This window comes from Pelobates fuscus, chromosome 3 (assembly GCF_036172605.1).
Source record: "Pelobates fuscus isolate aPelFus1 chromosome 3, aPelFus1.pri, whole genome shotgun sequence".
Lineage (NCBI taxonomy): Eukaryota > Metazoa > Chordata > Amphibia > Anura > Pelobatidae > Pelobates > Pelobates fuscus.
The window spans coordinates 394,114,496-394,129,895 of record NC_086319.1 but is presented as its reverse complement, the minus strand read 5'-3'; the positions used below and the strand labels follow the sequence as shown (position 1 = coordinate 394,129,895).

General features: G+C 38.9%; 5 non-coding genes across 5 annotated transcripts; 2 read left to right on the top strand and 3 right to left on the bottom strand.

The window, feature by feature from the left end:
• Positions 1-590: 590 nt before the first annotated feature.
• On the top strand, positions 591-705 carry LOC134603797 (U5 spliceosomal RNA). The gene has a single exon (XR_010090542.1). It is a non-coding gene; the product is annotated as a U5 spliceosomal RNA (small nuclear RNA).
• Positions 706-3,048: 2,343 nt separating this feature from the next.
• On the top strand, positions 3,049-3,163 carry LOC134603826 (U5 spliceosomal RNA). The gene has a single exon (XR_010090570.1). It is a non-coding gene; the product is annotated as a U5 spliceosomal RNA (small nuclear RNA).
• Positions 3,164-3,801: 638 nt separating this feature from the next.
• LOC134603756 (U4 spliceosomal RNA) lies at positions 3,802-3,942 on the bottom strand. Its single transcript, XR_010090503.1, has one exon. It is a non-coding gene; the product is annotated as a U4 spliceosomal RNA (small nuclear RNA).
• Positions 3,943-7,482: 3,540 nt separating this feature from the next.
• LOC134603739 (small nucleolar RNA U3) lies at positions 7,483-7,699 on the bottom strand. Its single transcript, XR_010090488.1, has one exon. It is a non-coding gene; the product is annotated as a small nucleolar RNA U3 (small nucleolar RNA).
• Positions 7,700-10,431: 2,732 nt separating this feature from the next.
• On the bottom strand, positions 10,432-10,503 carry TRNAE-CUC (transfer RNA glutamic acid (anticodon CUC)). The gene has a single exon. It is a non-coding gene; the product is annotated as a tRNA-Glu (tRNA).
• Positions 10,504-15,400: the final 4,897 nt, after the last annotated feature.

Here is a 15,400-nt window from a genome sequence, read left to right as displayed (position 1 = left end):
TCCAAAATTTGCCTGTGAACCCACACAAGTAAAACATTAAAATATGCATAATAATATAAAACCACACGTCAATTACCTTCAATAATGGCAATTATTTTTACTCACTGAATTTAAATTAACATTAAATCTTAATTAAAGCATCTACCAGCATGCTCTCCTCTCTTTGAATATTTGCATACGTTAAATAACTACATATCCCTGCATGCTCTTGTTTCTTGAATTCTGTGCACTACGATGAACTACACATCCCAGCATGCACTACTTTCGGGTACACTCAAAATATACCGAGCATTTTTTCTCATTCTGGAATCGGACAGACTCAACAGATAGACAAAGCATGTGTTTAACACCATGCTAGCTGGGGGCGTGCCTAATTTACATACCCACAATGCTTTGCAAAAAATAATGCCCATTTTTATGTACTTGTTAAAATAATGATAAGCTTTTAATACATACTATGATGTGTGTTCATTTAATAATTAATCATACCGGATTCTCCAAGCTACCTTCTCTCTAAATGATTAAGGATTTTCTCTATATGCTTAAGAGGACATTTGTGAACCCGCTCTGCTACTCCGGTTGCCATTTGCATACTCTGGTTTCTCTTCAGACCGAATAAATCTTTCGCCTTTTACTAAAGATTTCCGTGGAGAGGAACAACCATGAGTTTCACTCAATTTTTTGAGGCCTGAGTAATGTCAGGCTACAATAAGTGGTAAAATGTCAGATTTAAGTAACAAGTGAAACAAAGCATCTCATTGAAATGGTTACATTATCAATTAAATCTTAGTGCAAAATAAATCAAATATAAATATGCGACTAAATATTTGTTTAATAGTATCATTCTTTCATCCGTGTGATCATACCTATAATTTCACTTTCCTAAGACACTGTCAATAATTGCCAGAGACAAAGTAAAGTCATTAAAAAAGAATTTCATATATTTTCAGTATTTGCTCTGGAGATACTTCTGTGTCCAAAATTTGCCTGTGAACCCACACAAGTAAAACATTAAAATATGCATAATAAGGGGGCGGAGTCTGGTTGCCGAGCGGACCAGACGTGTGTCGTGCTGGCTCCTGCATTTGGCACCGATTAATCAACGAAACTGTCTAATTCAAGGCAAAATACCAGGTCAGCTGGGCATGATCTAAGCAGAGGGAGTCCCGGTGGCCTTCTGGATACCACACAAGCGACTATTACACAGATAACTGGATTCAGAGATTTGAGGCCTACTCGTGACAGAGAGGGGGAGAGGCGGCCGCTCTCCTCGTTCTTCAGCTACCCGTGGGACCCCACAATACTGCTTTTGATCCTCCCTTCCCCCCTCCCCCCCAGGACTGGTGGGGGTTATCCCGGTCCCCACTGGAGAACCCTCTGATTCACTCTAGTGGACTTTAACAAGCACCAGCAACGCCGGTGACTGCAGCCTGCCAGGCAAGATGACTGCCTTCCAAGTGGATACCCCCACACAAGCTCCCCGCCAGGTGCCTATGGATGCAGAGCCATGGCTGATAGCATTTGACAGAATCTGTGCCCAATTCTGGGCCAAGATGGCAAGGAGACAAGCATATACCTTACCCAGGGATCCACACGTTCAGGCTCAGCTCAGGCCTACGGGCTGCAGAGATCAAAGGAAGCACCTGAAGCGCACCTCACGCAGAGTCCAGACAGGGAAGAAGTTGCCTCCGGGCAGACCACCAAAGCGGCAACGCCGACAGCCCAACAAGCCACTCCATGGTAGCATCAGAAGACGGCACTCTGGTTGGCACAGTAGCTCCATGCGCAGATCGCGCCATTTGAGGGTTCCCGCTCAGAGGGGTCGGCCACATGCACCGCAGAGACCCAGAAGCCACGTGCCTGGTGATGATCTGTACCGGAGCCCGAGCAGAACAACACGAGAGTGCAGCGGTACCTGTGACTGGGAGGGCACCCACACGGGGCTAAACAGACTCTGGCTGTTATGTATCTGCAGCCTCCCATCTCTTGGCATCGGCTAGGCAGCCCCCAAAGACACACACAACACGCATACAATGCTTGCGGTACCCACATATTGAAATGGCAAGCAACCCAGTGGTTATTTTTTTAAATTTTATTTTATTATCTCCTGCTATACAGGTAGACCCTCTTCTTATATTTAAAGCTTACTAGTAATGTTAATTTAGGCAGTGCCGCCGGGCAAACGACCTTGGGTACACTCCCATGCTGTCCTCCGCAGACTACCCTCTCCCTGTTCAGCATGTTACACAGGGAACTACCTAATTTCTAGCCTGTCTCGTTAATATTCTGTTATACCACACACAGTCAGACACCAAGCCTAACATAAGCCTACTAGCCTCCTTTCTGACTAACACTAAAGTGTGATGTCCTACAAAATATATAAAATGTGCATACCCACAGCCACACTGTTTTAAATTCTGTGTAAATCTTATGTGTGCTGTTGCTGTTGTGGCAAGACATGCTTGTACTGTTTTATGTGCACGACAAAAATAAAGAATTAAAAAAAATATGCATAATAATATAAAACCACACGTCAATTACCTTCAATAATGGCAATTATTTTTACTCACTAAATTTAAATTAACAATAAATCTTAATTAAAGCATCTACCAGCATGCTCTCCTCTCTTTGAATATTTGCATACGTAGAATAACTACATATCCCTGCATGCTCTTGTTTCTTGAAATCTGTGCACTAACATGATGAACTACACATCCCAGCATGCACTACTTCCGGGTACACTCAAAATACACCGAGCATTTATTCTCATTCTGGACAGACTCAACAGATAGACAAAGCATGTGCTTAACACCATGCTAGCTGGGGGCGTGCCTAATTTACATACCCACAATGCTTTGCAAAAAATAATGCCCATTTTCATCTATGTAGTAAAATAATGATAATCTTTTCATACATATTATGTTGTGTGCAAGTTTATGTGATAATTAATTATGCCGGATTCTCCGAGCTACGTCTTAACTAAGGATTTCTCTATATGCTTAAGAGGACATTTATGAACCCGGTCTGCGACTGAGATTTAAGTTTATCATACTCTGGTTTCTCTTCAGACCGAATAAATCTTTCGCCTTTTACTAAAGATTTCCGTGGAGAGGAACAACCATGAGTTTCACTCAATTTTTAGAGGCCTGACACGTATCAGGCTACATAACAAATGTATAAAATCAGATTTAAATAACAAACTAAACAATGGAATCAGTTTCAATGGTAATGTTACCAACTAAATTCTAGGGCAAAAAATAAAATGTACATGCATGATAAAATATTACAGTATTGTTTTACAGTGTCATTTGTTCATCCATATAATCCTACCAGTAAGTTCAGTTTCCAGAGACAAAATAAAGTCATTAATTAGAAATGTCACATATTTCTCAGAATTTAATCTGGAGATTATTTTATGTCCAAGATGTTAAAATTGTAAAGTGTTACAGAGCAATAGTAGCAATAGTAAAAATCTCCCAGCATGCTTAACTGTCATGGAATCAGGGCACATACAAACTGACAGGCGTCAAATGTTTGGGTATCAGCAAGTACCATTACGTTCTGTAGACAGGGGACTGCAAATCAGGAATAACACAATACATGTTTAGAGACAAGGCAAAGTAATATTCTAAAAGTAAAAACCCTTGTTTTTTTTGCATTATATGAGTTTATGAGCATTTATTTCTTAAACCAAATATTAAAAAAAAGTAATTCTAAGTGAATCTTACATTAGACAAACAATAAATCAATCTTGTTGAAAAATAGTTAAATATATTTTTATTGTTGTACATGCAATTTCAGTCTCCTTAGAGACTGTCAAAAATTGCCATTGCTGACTATATTTCAAGTCATCATGGCGGGGTATTGGTAAAAGTTTTCAATTAGCAATAATCACGCCTCGGATAAACCTCATTGGCTACGATACTGCCACTGCGCAAAGCTAACTCATATGATCAAAGTGCACAGTCAACATTCAGAAAACTCTCATTTGCGTTGTGGAGAGACATGTGTGCATGCTAGGTCTGTGCTATGCATTCTGGGAGGCAGTATGGTAATTACACTGCGAATAGGCTACCAATCCTCAGGCTGTTCCCAGGAGACTGAATTAGAGACAAATTGTAAATCGGATATTTCTCTTAGCTTCCTATCTGATGAGGTGACCAAGGACTGAGGTAAGCAAAATAAGTTTTATTTTAACCCTTTCTGCACTACGGGGAGGTGGGGAGGTGGGGAGGTGCAAGGGAGGGGAAGCTATAGTGCCAGGAAAAAAACCTTTAAGTAAGATTCCTGGCTCTCATACCCAGAGGGCTTGGAGGCGTGGCTTGAAGCTATTAATCGTTTAATATTAGATTTCGGCAATTCGTACTGCAGGCACTATAACAACTTCAATAAGATGAAGTTCTGTAAGTTCAATAAGATGAAGTTGTTAAAGTGCCGGTAGTGTCCCTTTAAAGGACTGATTTCTCTTTAAATAAGTCCTTTTATAAAGTAAGAAAGCAGGGACACTCTTACTGCCTAAAGCTTTTGTACCTACCTGATCTAGCAGCTTCTTATCCCTATTATAAATGTTGCAGTACTGTTTATGGACTGTGTTACATTGTACAGCACCCACTTTGTGCTTGAACACAGGAAATTCAGAAATTCAGAGTGTTATAAAAGCCTATGGACATTACAGCAAATATGCTTCCCACTGTCTTACGCGGTGTATTTATTATCTAACATAGAAGGACAGAAAACAGGACTGGGAACAAGTTTTAAGTGATCAGTAAACAGTTTAAATAGAACATTTTAGAACAGATCGGTAGCAAACTTTAATTTCTGGCGAAATCGAGATTCTTGAAAGAATTTGGAAGTGAACGGGTTAATTCACCCCATGTGTGAGAGTTTGATCCAACGCACCGGGGGACACAGGGGATTGAAATTTACTCTGTAATACTCACTAAACCAGAGTTAAAATGAGTACTTAATATAGATAATAAGTACTCTCCCTCCCCCCGCTGGATGTTAGGAAGCAGACACAAACCTTTTCAGTATGTGTACATTTAGTAAGAAATCAGACAATGTTTTAAATGGAATGCAATACATACAGCTACCAACAGATGACGTAAATACTGATAGATTTCAGAACATACACTTTGCAGCCAACAGATGGCGCATGACTGACAAATGATTACACACGACAAAAAAAGCCAAGAAATAACGCACACACTAATTAAAACATAGATAACAAATGAGACAATTTCAAAAACACTTTAGAGCATACCAGCTCCTGACGAGATATCTTTGTTAACCCCTTCAGGACGGAGTCAATAGTGCACGTTCTGATCAAAACAAAACGTAAACAAAAACTGGAATTTGCGCTATATGTCTGTTCACCCGTAGTTCCCCTCTTTCATATTAAATGCACCCACACTTATTATATATCATTTTGTTCAGGAGAAACAGGGCTTTCATTTCATATAAAATATTTGTATTTGAAACAATTTATTATGAATAAAATTAAAAAAAACTGTGAGAAATTTGATTTTTTTTTTTAAATTTGTAGTTCCGCCTCACATTTTAGCTGTAAATGTCATAATACTGTTAGGTTTTACGGCAACAAAATGCACATATTTGTAATCAGCGATGTCTCACGAGTACAACAGTACCCCCCATTAACAGGTTTTATGGTGTTTTGGAAAGTTACAGGGTCAAATATAGAACGTTCCATTTTCAAATTGAAATTTGCCAGATTAGTAATGTTACCTTTGAGACGGTGTGGTAGCCCAGGAATGAGAATTACCCCCATAATGGCATACCATTTGAAAAAGTAGACAACCCAAGGTATTGAACATGGGGTATGTTTAGTTTTTTTTAGTAGCCACTTAGTCACAAACACTGGCCAAAGTTAGCGTTCATATTTGTTTTTGTGTGAAAAAAGCAAAAAACTAATATTTGGCCAGTGTTTGTGACTAAGTGGCTACTAAAAATGACTGGACATACCCCATTTGCAATACCTTGGGTTGTCTACTTTTGCAAATGGTATGCCATCATGGGGGTAATTCTTATTCCTGGGCTACCATACGGTCTCAAAGGCAACATAACTAATCTGGCAAATTTCAATGTCAAAAAAATGAAATGCAAGCCTTATATGTGACTCTCTAACTTTCCAAAACACCATAAAACCTGTACATGTGGGGTACTGTTATTCTCGGGAGATTTCACTAAACACAAATATTAGTGTTTTAAAACAGTAAAACATATTACAACAATAATATAGTCCATAAAAGTGCCGTTTGTTTGTAAAAAATGCAAAAAAACTTCACTTTTACTTAAAATATCATCGTTGTAATACAATTTACCAGTTTTAAACACTAATATTTGAGTTCAGCGAAGTCTCCCGAGTAAAACAGTACCCCCTATGTACAGGTTTTATGGTGTCTTGGAGAGTTACAGGGTCTAATATAGTGCATGCGAATTAAATTCTCTGCACTTTCTCCCTGTGTTGTCAGGCATGTCAATCAAATTTTAATTAATCAAATGACATAATTATGTTAAAAAATTACTTAAATATACACGTAGAATTTTAATATATATGCATTTATAGGTATATAAATTCTACGTGTATACTAATGTAATCTTTTATGTAATTATATGTATTTATCTCTCTATATATATTTGCGGTTATTTGTATTTTATATATAGATAGATATATATAGAATGTCATTCTAAGTGTATTCTGTTTCCAATATATATATATTAATAACAAAATACAGTTAGAATGAAATTACATATGAATATATAATTTATTTTATATTTTGTTTCAATATTTTATTTATTTATTTAATTATTTTATTTATTTATTATTGTAATTATGCGTATATATATATAATATATATATGTAGATCTATTATATATATAATATATATACATATTATATATATGTAACGTCATTCTAAGTGTATTTTAATATTAATATATATACTAATATTAATATTAAAATACATTACGTATGACGTTACATATATATAATATGTATATATATTATATATATAATATATATACATATTATATATATATAAAAAGCCATTTAATTTATTTTATAACATTTTTATATTTATTTTTTTACACTACCTACCAGCAGGGGGACTGTCTAATATTTTAAACAGTCCCCCTGCTGGCAGATCCATAGCCAGCTATAGGGGGCCATGTGATCGCTCTTTGAGAGCGATCACATGGCCCCCGGGGGCCTCATTTGCCGGAGGGGGGCTGCCTGGGCTCTCAGACAGCCCCCCAGAAGAGGATCGCGGCGGAGGTGAGTACACCTCTGCTCCTGGGGCTGCAAGCCGTTACGGCGTTCTATGCCGCCGCAACGGCTTTAAAGCCCATTAAAGCCGCGACGGCATAGAACGCCGTAACGGCGTTAAGGGGTTAAGATAGTTGTAATAATATTTATTATAGATGCTTGCTTACGTAATCTATTCATTGACAGAGTATGTAGTAACCACTCAGCTTGTGTTCTCTCCCTCCTACTCTCCAATTAAGGAAATAGGAACGGTCATCAACAGCAACCAGCAGCTACAATAAAGCAGCACTGGGAGCCCACATCACGCTCAGGAGAAAACACTCAAGCTCTTCCTCGTGGGTACTGAGTTTGGACACTTTAGAGCACATTTCACCAGTTACAAACTATAGAAATGATCCCTGAAAGTATAGTCTTAATGAACCTTTACTACAAGCAAAGAACAGGCTGCCAAAGGTTTCTATTACACATGTGGTGACATTCCGTACATTTCACATTTACACAAACATAAACAATATTATCAAACAAAATTTTTAAAAAATAATTCCTGAAGTTTCATAGGATTGCAATGCTTTTAAATAAAATTGACAAGATTGTTGGTGTGAAATAACAATGGCTTATTTTGCATACAACACGCCCACTAGCCAATGAGTCACAGCTTTCAGTTTGCAGGATTCTCCCAAAACTCCCACACTGCTCCCATACACACAGCCACATTCTATAACAGCGACTATCCTTCCCAATATCTTACTCAGTGTAATTATTATTATTCAGCATAAGACAAGGACAGTAAACAGGACTGTGGAAACAATTTTGTATTGATCAGTAAACAGTTTCAATGAAAATTTTTAGAACAGATCTGTACCAAAGTAAGTGTCAACTCGGGATGGAAGAGGTGCAGTATATAGGACACCGGGTGGGGTGCAAAAACTGGAACCGGCCAAGATAGAGGCAGTCGCTAGCTGGCCCAGTTCCCGCACCAAAACCCAAGTGCCTGCCTTCCTAGGGACTGCGGGGTCCTACAGGAAATTTGTCCCCAATTATAGCGCCATTGCTAAACCCCTCACCAACCTGACCCGCAAGAACCTGCCCCGACAGGTAGCTTGGACCCCAGAGTGAGAGCAGGCATTCCAAGCTCTCAAGGACACCCTGGTAAAAGCCCCTGTGCTGGCTGCCTCAATCACAGGAAAAGTTTTCTCGTCCACACAGATGCCTCTATGTTCGGACTGGGAGCAGTACTGAGCCAGGTCGGGGACGATGGCAGTTACCTCAGCAGGAAGCTCTTACCCAGGAGGTAAGCTACGCCGCCATCGAAAAGAAGTGCCTGGCGTTGGTGTGGGCACTCAAAAAACTGCTGCCGTACTTGTATGGACAGCAATTTACCCTGCTCACGGATCACAACCCGTTGGTGTGGCTTAACCGGGTCTTTGGGGAGAATGCCAGGTTTTTACGGTGGAGCCTGGCCCTGCAGTCGTATGACATTGCCATTAACTACAGACCCGGTAAGCAGAATGGCAATGCCGATGACCTGTCCAGGAAAATCGCCCTGGACAAGTGATCCATGGGTGCTTTCCCCGGACATCAACAGGTTGATCCGCTGGGATCCACCTGGATGCCGACTAGTGGTTAAGGGGGAGCTTTGTAGCGGGATCACCACTAAACCGTAAAGTGTGGTAGTGTATTTGCCTATGTTCCCCATGTATTCGTGATTACTTGTGTGTTTTACCTTCTCCCCGTTCGGGAGACTGCGTACGAACACAGCCCGTTCGTCTCACGAACGGGGACCACCCCAATACCCCATTTAGAATTTTTATTTAGAATGTTCACACCTCGCTAACGACTTGTGGAAACCACAAATTGCAAGGGAAGCTTTGGCGTGTGCCGACCCGTTCGTTAGACGAACGCCATCCAAGGGAGCACTCGCAGATTGGTTCTCACCTCGTTCGGCTCCCAAAAGAGGACCTCCCCAGCGACCCTTGGAGTGTTCACACTAATCAATTAGAATGTTGGCAACTTGTAATATAAGTGTGAAACCGCAAGGGAAGTAATTAATGAGTGCTTCCCTGGGTGGCCGCCATTCGTATAGATGAACGCCGGTCAGGGGGAGCATTCGTGTACGGAAAGGAGGCGCTTCCCTTGCTTGGTTTCACCCAGGTACCCCGTGAACAGAGGCTGTTCATGCTGGTTACCATTCTGGGGGTCCCTGAGATTGATGGGGACACTCTGTGTGGACAATGGCGGTTTGGCGGGCTTTCTGTACCTGGGAGCCCAGGAGGCGGGAATCTTTCACACGCACAGGCCCTTGGGAAGGGACATGGTGTGGCAGGAACAGGGGACAAAGGGACTAGGGACCCGGATCCAATATACGACCCCTGGGAGGGGAAGGACAAAGGGAGGGGACATTGTCTTTTACCTGTTTTCCACCCCCTTGCATGGGGAGAGTATAAAGCCGAGTGTGGCCAATAAAGCTTGTTGTTGTACCCCGGGAACTGTGTGTCGTCTAGTTACTGGGGGAAAATGGGTCTGGTCAATAATTAATAGCGGAGGTAACCAGCCGGGTTACCCAGGGTCTGTTACACTAACATACTCTGCTTTCTTGCCTTTTACTAAAGATTTCTGTGGAAAGGAGCAGCTTTTATGAAATCTGACAAAGGTCAGGCTATATAATTGTTTTTAAAAAATTGTTTTTAAAAAAAAATTATTTTATGGTTGTTATAATGCCCGAAAGAATTATTTGTGTAAATCTGGCTACGTATTTGCACTCCTACTCCAAAGCAAAAGTGTCTCTAAACGTCAAAAACAATGTGTGTGTGGCTCACTTAACAGCCATTATTCAACACTTCTCAAGTTCATTGTACAACGAGCTCTGGAATAGACTAGCTTCAGGTTGACCAAATAGTTAGCCATTCTCTTCACTTATGTTTTTTGCTTTAACTTTTATTTTTATTTGGGTGCTATTAGCATTTTTTTCAAGTGGGCATTGTTCTTCTCTGTATGTTACTTGGTATTCTGGTAAGACAACAAAAATATATGCTATATTTCTAATGTTTCCTCTTTTTTCGAAAGTCATATAATAGCACTTTCCTGCTAGTGTTGAGAGTGATATAATTTAAAAAAAAAAACCATCAAATAATTATTGAAAACTACTATTCCCTGACCGGGAATCGAACCCGGGCCGCGGCGGTGAGAGCGCCGAATCCTAACCACTAGACCACCAGGGAAAGATGCAAAATGTCAATTAACGTAAATGTAAATTGAAAGACATGAACCACCTTCAATCTCAGAAATAACAGTAAATTCAATCCACATAGGAATTCCTTATAGCCTTAGAACTTAATATAAAATATGTGGAAACTATACAGTATGAGATTACTAACATGCATTTCTTTAGTCACCCATTTATTGGCTCATGTAAATTCTGTATTGTCATACTACATAAGACAACATCTATAATCAAAGTACTGAAGTGTGGCTCAGTGGCAAGACAGCAGGCCAGGGACACAGAAGGATCCAGGTTCAGTAAAGCACCTTTGGTATGGCCCTGCCTGGATGTCACAGTGACAATTACATTAATGTCCCTTTTACCTGGACTGACTACTTACACTGAACAAAAGGTATTGTACGAAACTGGTTCGTGGATTGCAGGATAACACTTACAAGGAAAGGTTACAGGAACTTAACATGTATAACTTGGAGGAAAGACGTGACAGGGGGGATATGATAGAAACATTTAAATACATAAAGGGAATCAACACAGTAATGGAAGAGACTATATTTATAAGAAGAAAAACTACCACAACAAGAGGACATAGTCTTAAATTAGAGGGGCAAAGGTTTAAAAATAATATCAGGAAGTATTACTTTACTGAGAGGGTAGTGGATGTATGGAATATCCTTCCGGCTGAAGTGGTAGAGGTTAACACAGTAAAGGAGTTTAAGCATGCGTGGGATAGGCATAAGGCTATCCTAAGGCCAGGGACTAATGAAAGTATTTAAAAAAATTGGGCAGACTAGATGGGCCGAATGGTTCTTATAAAGCCAGGGACTAATGAAAGTATTTAAAAAAAAGTGGGCAGACTAGATGGGCCGAATGGTTCTTATCTGCCGTCACATTCTATGTTTCTATAACCATAAGGAGCACAAGGAATGCAGATAGGATGTTTCAATACATACATATACTTTATATGCTCCCAGAAGTCAATTTTCTATCCTTTTTTTCCCACTCCAGCTTAAACTCTATGCAGACCACTGTATTCAAGTGGATATTTTAGTTACAGCTTCCCATTGATACTGCACTGTGGTGACATTCTGTCATCAAACTAATATGGTGACCAGGGGTCATGTGACCAAGCTCATGTATGCCTTTCTCACAGTGGGATAAGCTTTACCTTTGATATGGTAATTCAATACCTTTACAGGTCAGGAAAGAGATAACCACTCCCCCCTATCCCCATTCCTTTCTGTTCCTTCTTGGCTGCGCTACTAAGCAGACCCTTAAGTAGACATGGGCTAATTTTTATCATGGTGAACTGTGAGTGGGATCTGGTTATTTTATAAGATTTAGTTGTTATTGTTAGTTAGGTTGTTGTTGCTGTTGTTGTTGTTGTTGGTATAGTTAGTTAGATTGTGTGTCATTATTTGCATGTTGTTGTTGTTTTGTCTCTGAATAAATATTTGTTAAAGTAGACGGACCAGAGTTTATATGTGTATGCGTACATAATAATTTATAGAGTTTGGTAATACACCACATGTGGCGACCATGAATTTTAGACTTCTACAACAAATGTTTGTGAGGCGCAATAACTACCATATTGATACATAATCTAAGAGCAAGAGACTTTATAGCATAGGATTCGTTGTTGAAACAAATATACAAATGTGTTTTGTTGACTGTTTTAAATTTGTGTATTGTGACTGACATATTTTGTTGCAAATTGTAGCATTTATAGGTTTCACTTTGTTTCTGTACAGTTTTAAAGTATTGGTGATAAAAAGGGAAAATTGAATAGTTTCACTGCATTGGAACCTTTGATGTTTTGGCCATTTTAATAGCCCATGTGCTGTATTGTCTCTCTCTTGTTGCAACTAACCAGAATGAAACTTAATCTATTTTAATTGTTTTCTTAGATGTTACATTTTGAGGCTTCCCTGCATTCTAAGTTTAAATAGCAAACATTTTTTGTTGTTGTTATCTTTTGTCTGTTTGAATAATTGAATTCAGGATAGGAGCATAATGTTTGTGCATTATGACTGACAGAACGTATTTTGTTGCAAATTGTAGCATTTATAGTTTAATTTTGTTTCTGCACAGTTTTAAATTATTGGTGATTAAAGGGGAAGATTGAATAGTTGCACTGCATTGGTATTATTGATGTTTCGGCCATTTTTAATAGCCCATGTGCTGTATTGTCTCTCTCCTGTTGCAACTAACTAGAACTAAACTGAATATATTGTAATTGTTTTTGGATGTTACATTTTGTACATTTTGTGGCTTTCATTGCATTCTAAGTTTAAATAGCAATCTGTTTGGTTTTTTTTTTGTTGGTTCTCTTTTGTCTGTTTGAACCATTGAATTCTGGGTAGGAGCATTGTGTTTACATGATAAAGGTATTGGGGCTAATACAGTGTGGTGGCTATTGTTTAGCCAGGTTACCATTTCCATTTTTACACTGGAGTGTGTTTAATAGAAAATGAAAAGTTTGTATTTGAGGTAAATATTATGAAGTAAAGGTGCCTAGATTTTTATATGGTTGGGAATGATCATTGTGCTGAAGTTACAGTCAGGTATTTTTCAGTTCCCATATCTTCCTTTTAAATCATTCTGTTTATTTGTAAACCCCCCACCCCCTCCCCTTAAACAAACAGGGTGGTTTTGTGTTTTGCTATCTGTGGGCATTTCTCGTATTGAGACTGTGACGTTTTTTTCTTAAAAGACAAGAGTTTGTTTGAATAGGTTAATGTAATTAAGTTTTTCAAATGGTCCAATCTCTTTGGAGCCAGTTTCAGTTGTTTTTTTAAATTAATGCCATTGTTAAAAGCTTGTTGTTGTTTTTTTTTTTTTTTTTAGTCTGCTAGTCTATTTCGATTAAAGAGCTCAGTTTTAAAATGTCATTTCTGGGTACTAAGTATTTTTCTGTAGACGTACTAGAGTACTTCAAGAATGACATTGACAAACATGATGGACCATATGAGCTTCCAGAACCAGCAGGCCCCAATTGTGGAAAATATGAAGGTTTCATGGATGTTTTGACACAGATTGTTGCTAATAAAAAGTGCCATATTAAGAAAAGGAAAAGCTTGGTTGTTGCTACAATAAGGGGTTTGGCAAGCATGGTAGTCGAATTGCAGCAAGCTAATTTAGTAACCACTAATAAAATGGAAGATGCTCTTGATAAAAGAGATTGTTTTAAAATAGCTGCCCTAAGAACAAACAAAATGATCGAGGGGTTGGAGAAGGAATTAAAGGAAATAGAACAACAGAGAGATGCATATAGTGCTAAGATCACTGAACTCCAAGACCTAGTCATGGAATATAAAATGAAAATTAAAGAAAACAGAAATAAATGGGATAAGGAGATTCCTAGAGTATGCCCAGACCAGTCGTATTATATATCTGAAAGTAAAGAACCAGTGCTGGGAACAAAACACAAGGGAAATGTGCCAATTGTAAATGGTGTCCCACAAGCCCCTATAATAATAACTGAACATTTTAATGTAAGAGAAATGCCTACTAGCTTCTCTAGACAGACAAGGACTATGTCAATCACAGACAAAGATAATTTCCAGAAATGGTGGGGAAGTATGCCAACTGACGACTTTAACACCTTTACACATTGGTTTATGAGGGGAGCAAATAGAGCAAAAAGAGGAGGTCTTAACTTAGAAGAATGGACAGAACTGTTAGAATATGCTATGGGTCCTTTGGCTAGCAGACTATTTGGATTTAATAACAGTGTGTCTGATCAGGCAGGAAGAATTGCTGCAACAAATTTCTATCTAGTCAGCATAGAGAAAGAAATAGCTAATATTATGATGAGGCCAGCAGATGGTCCTAGAGAGGTAGCTCAAAGGATATTGTTCTGGTATACGCTACGCCAACCTCAACAGCCTCTGGTCTTGGGCTCACCAGAACACATTGCTAAAGTAATGGAAGCCCTTCCCTGGGAGTGTCAAGAATTTGTCAGGCTTTTTGATCCAACACCAGCAGACTTAGAGATTGTACTAACTAGAGCTGACAATTGGTGGATTAAGCATCCTTCCTCAGAACAGGCCTTCTCCGTTTCAGCCATAAGAACATTCAAGGTTGACTCTGGTAGAGATTTAGATGGTAAATGGAGAAGCCAGAGGTGGGATGTACCCGAACAAGAGGGATAATGAGAACTGGACCAAAACAGGACTTTGACAAAAGATGGAGAGATCCACAGAGGGACCATAGGAATAGGGACAGTGCTAAAAGAAGCAATGTAATGGGAGATAATTGGAAAAATAGATGGGAGGGGCCTAAGGTAATCAATAATAATTGGAATAATAATAATACATGGGAGAGGCTAAAAAGGAGAGAGAATAACTGCAAAAATCACAGTTGGCAAGAAAAACAGAGAAACAACAGGAACAGTTATTGGGAGAATAATTGGAGAAGGAACCATAGATGGGATGAGCATCAGACTAATAGACGGAATTGGGATAATTGGAGGAATAAAGAAGGGAATAGAGACTACTGGGACCTAAAGAGACAGACTGAGAGATTGGAGGCAGACATGAAAGCACTTAGGGAACAGATGAGGGAGGGAAATACTGATCAATTGGGGTTCCCCAGTAATTAATAACTCCCATAATATTTGTTGTCCTCTACATCTGTATGTATGTATGTTTGTTTTCTTTTGTTTCTATATTTTATCTGTCTCACCATTATCTCGTAACACTCCAGTTTAAAGAGGACCTTAGTATGTATTGTTATACATATATATATATATATATTTTCATATTAAGGATAAGCCTCTAAATTCATTAATTACAGTCAGGTGGGCCAAATTCCAAATATTTTTTGTTTTTATTAGTTTAGCACGCCTGCACTGCCAGCTATGTTTTTTTTTTTGTTGTTTTTTTTTTTTGATGCTG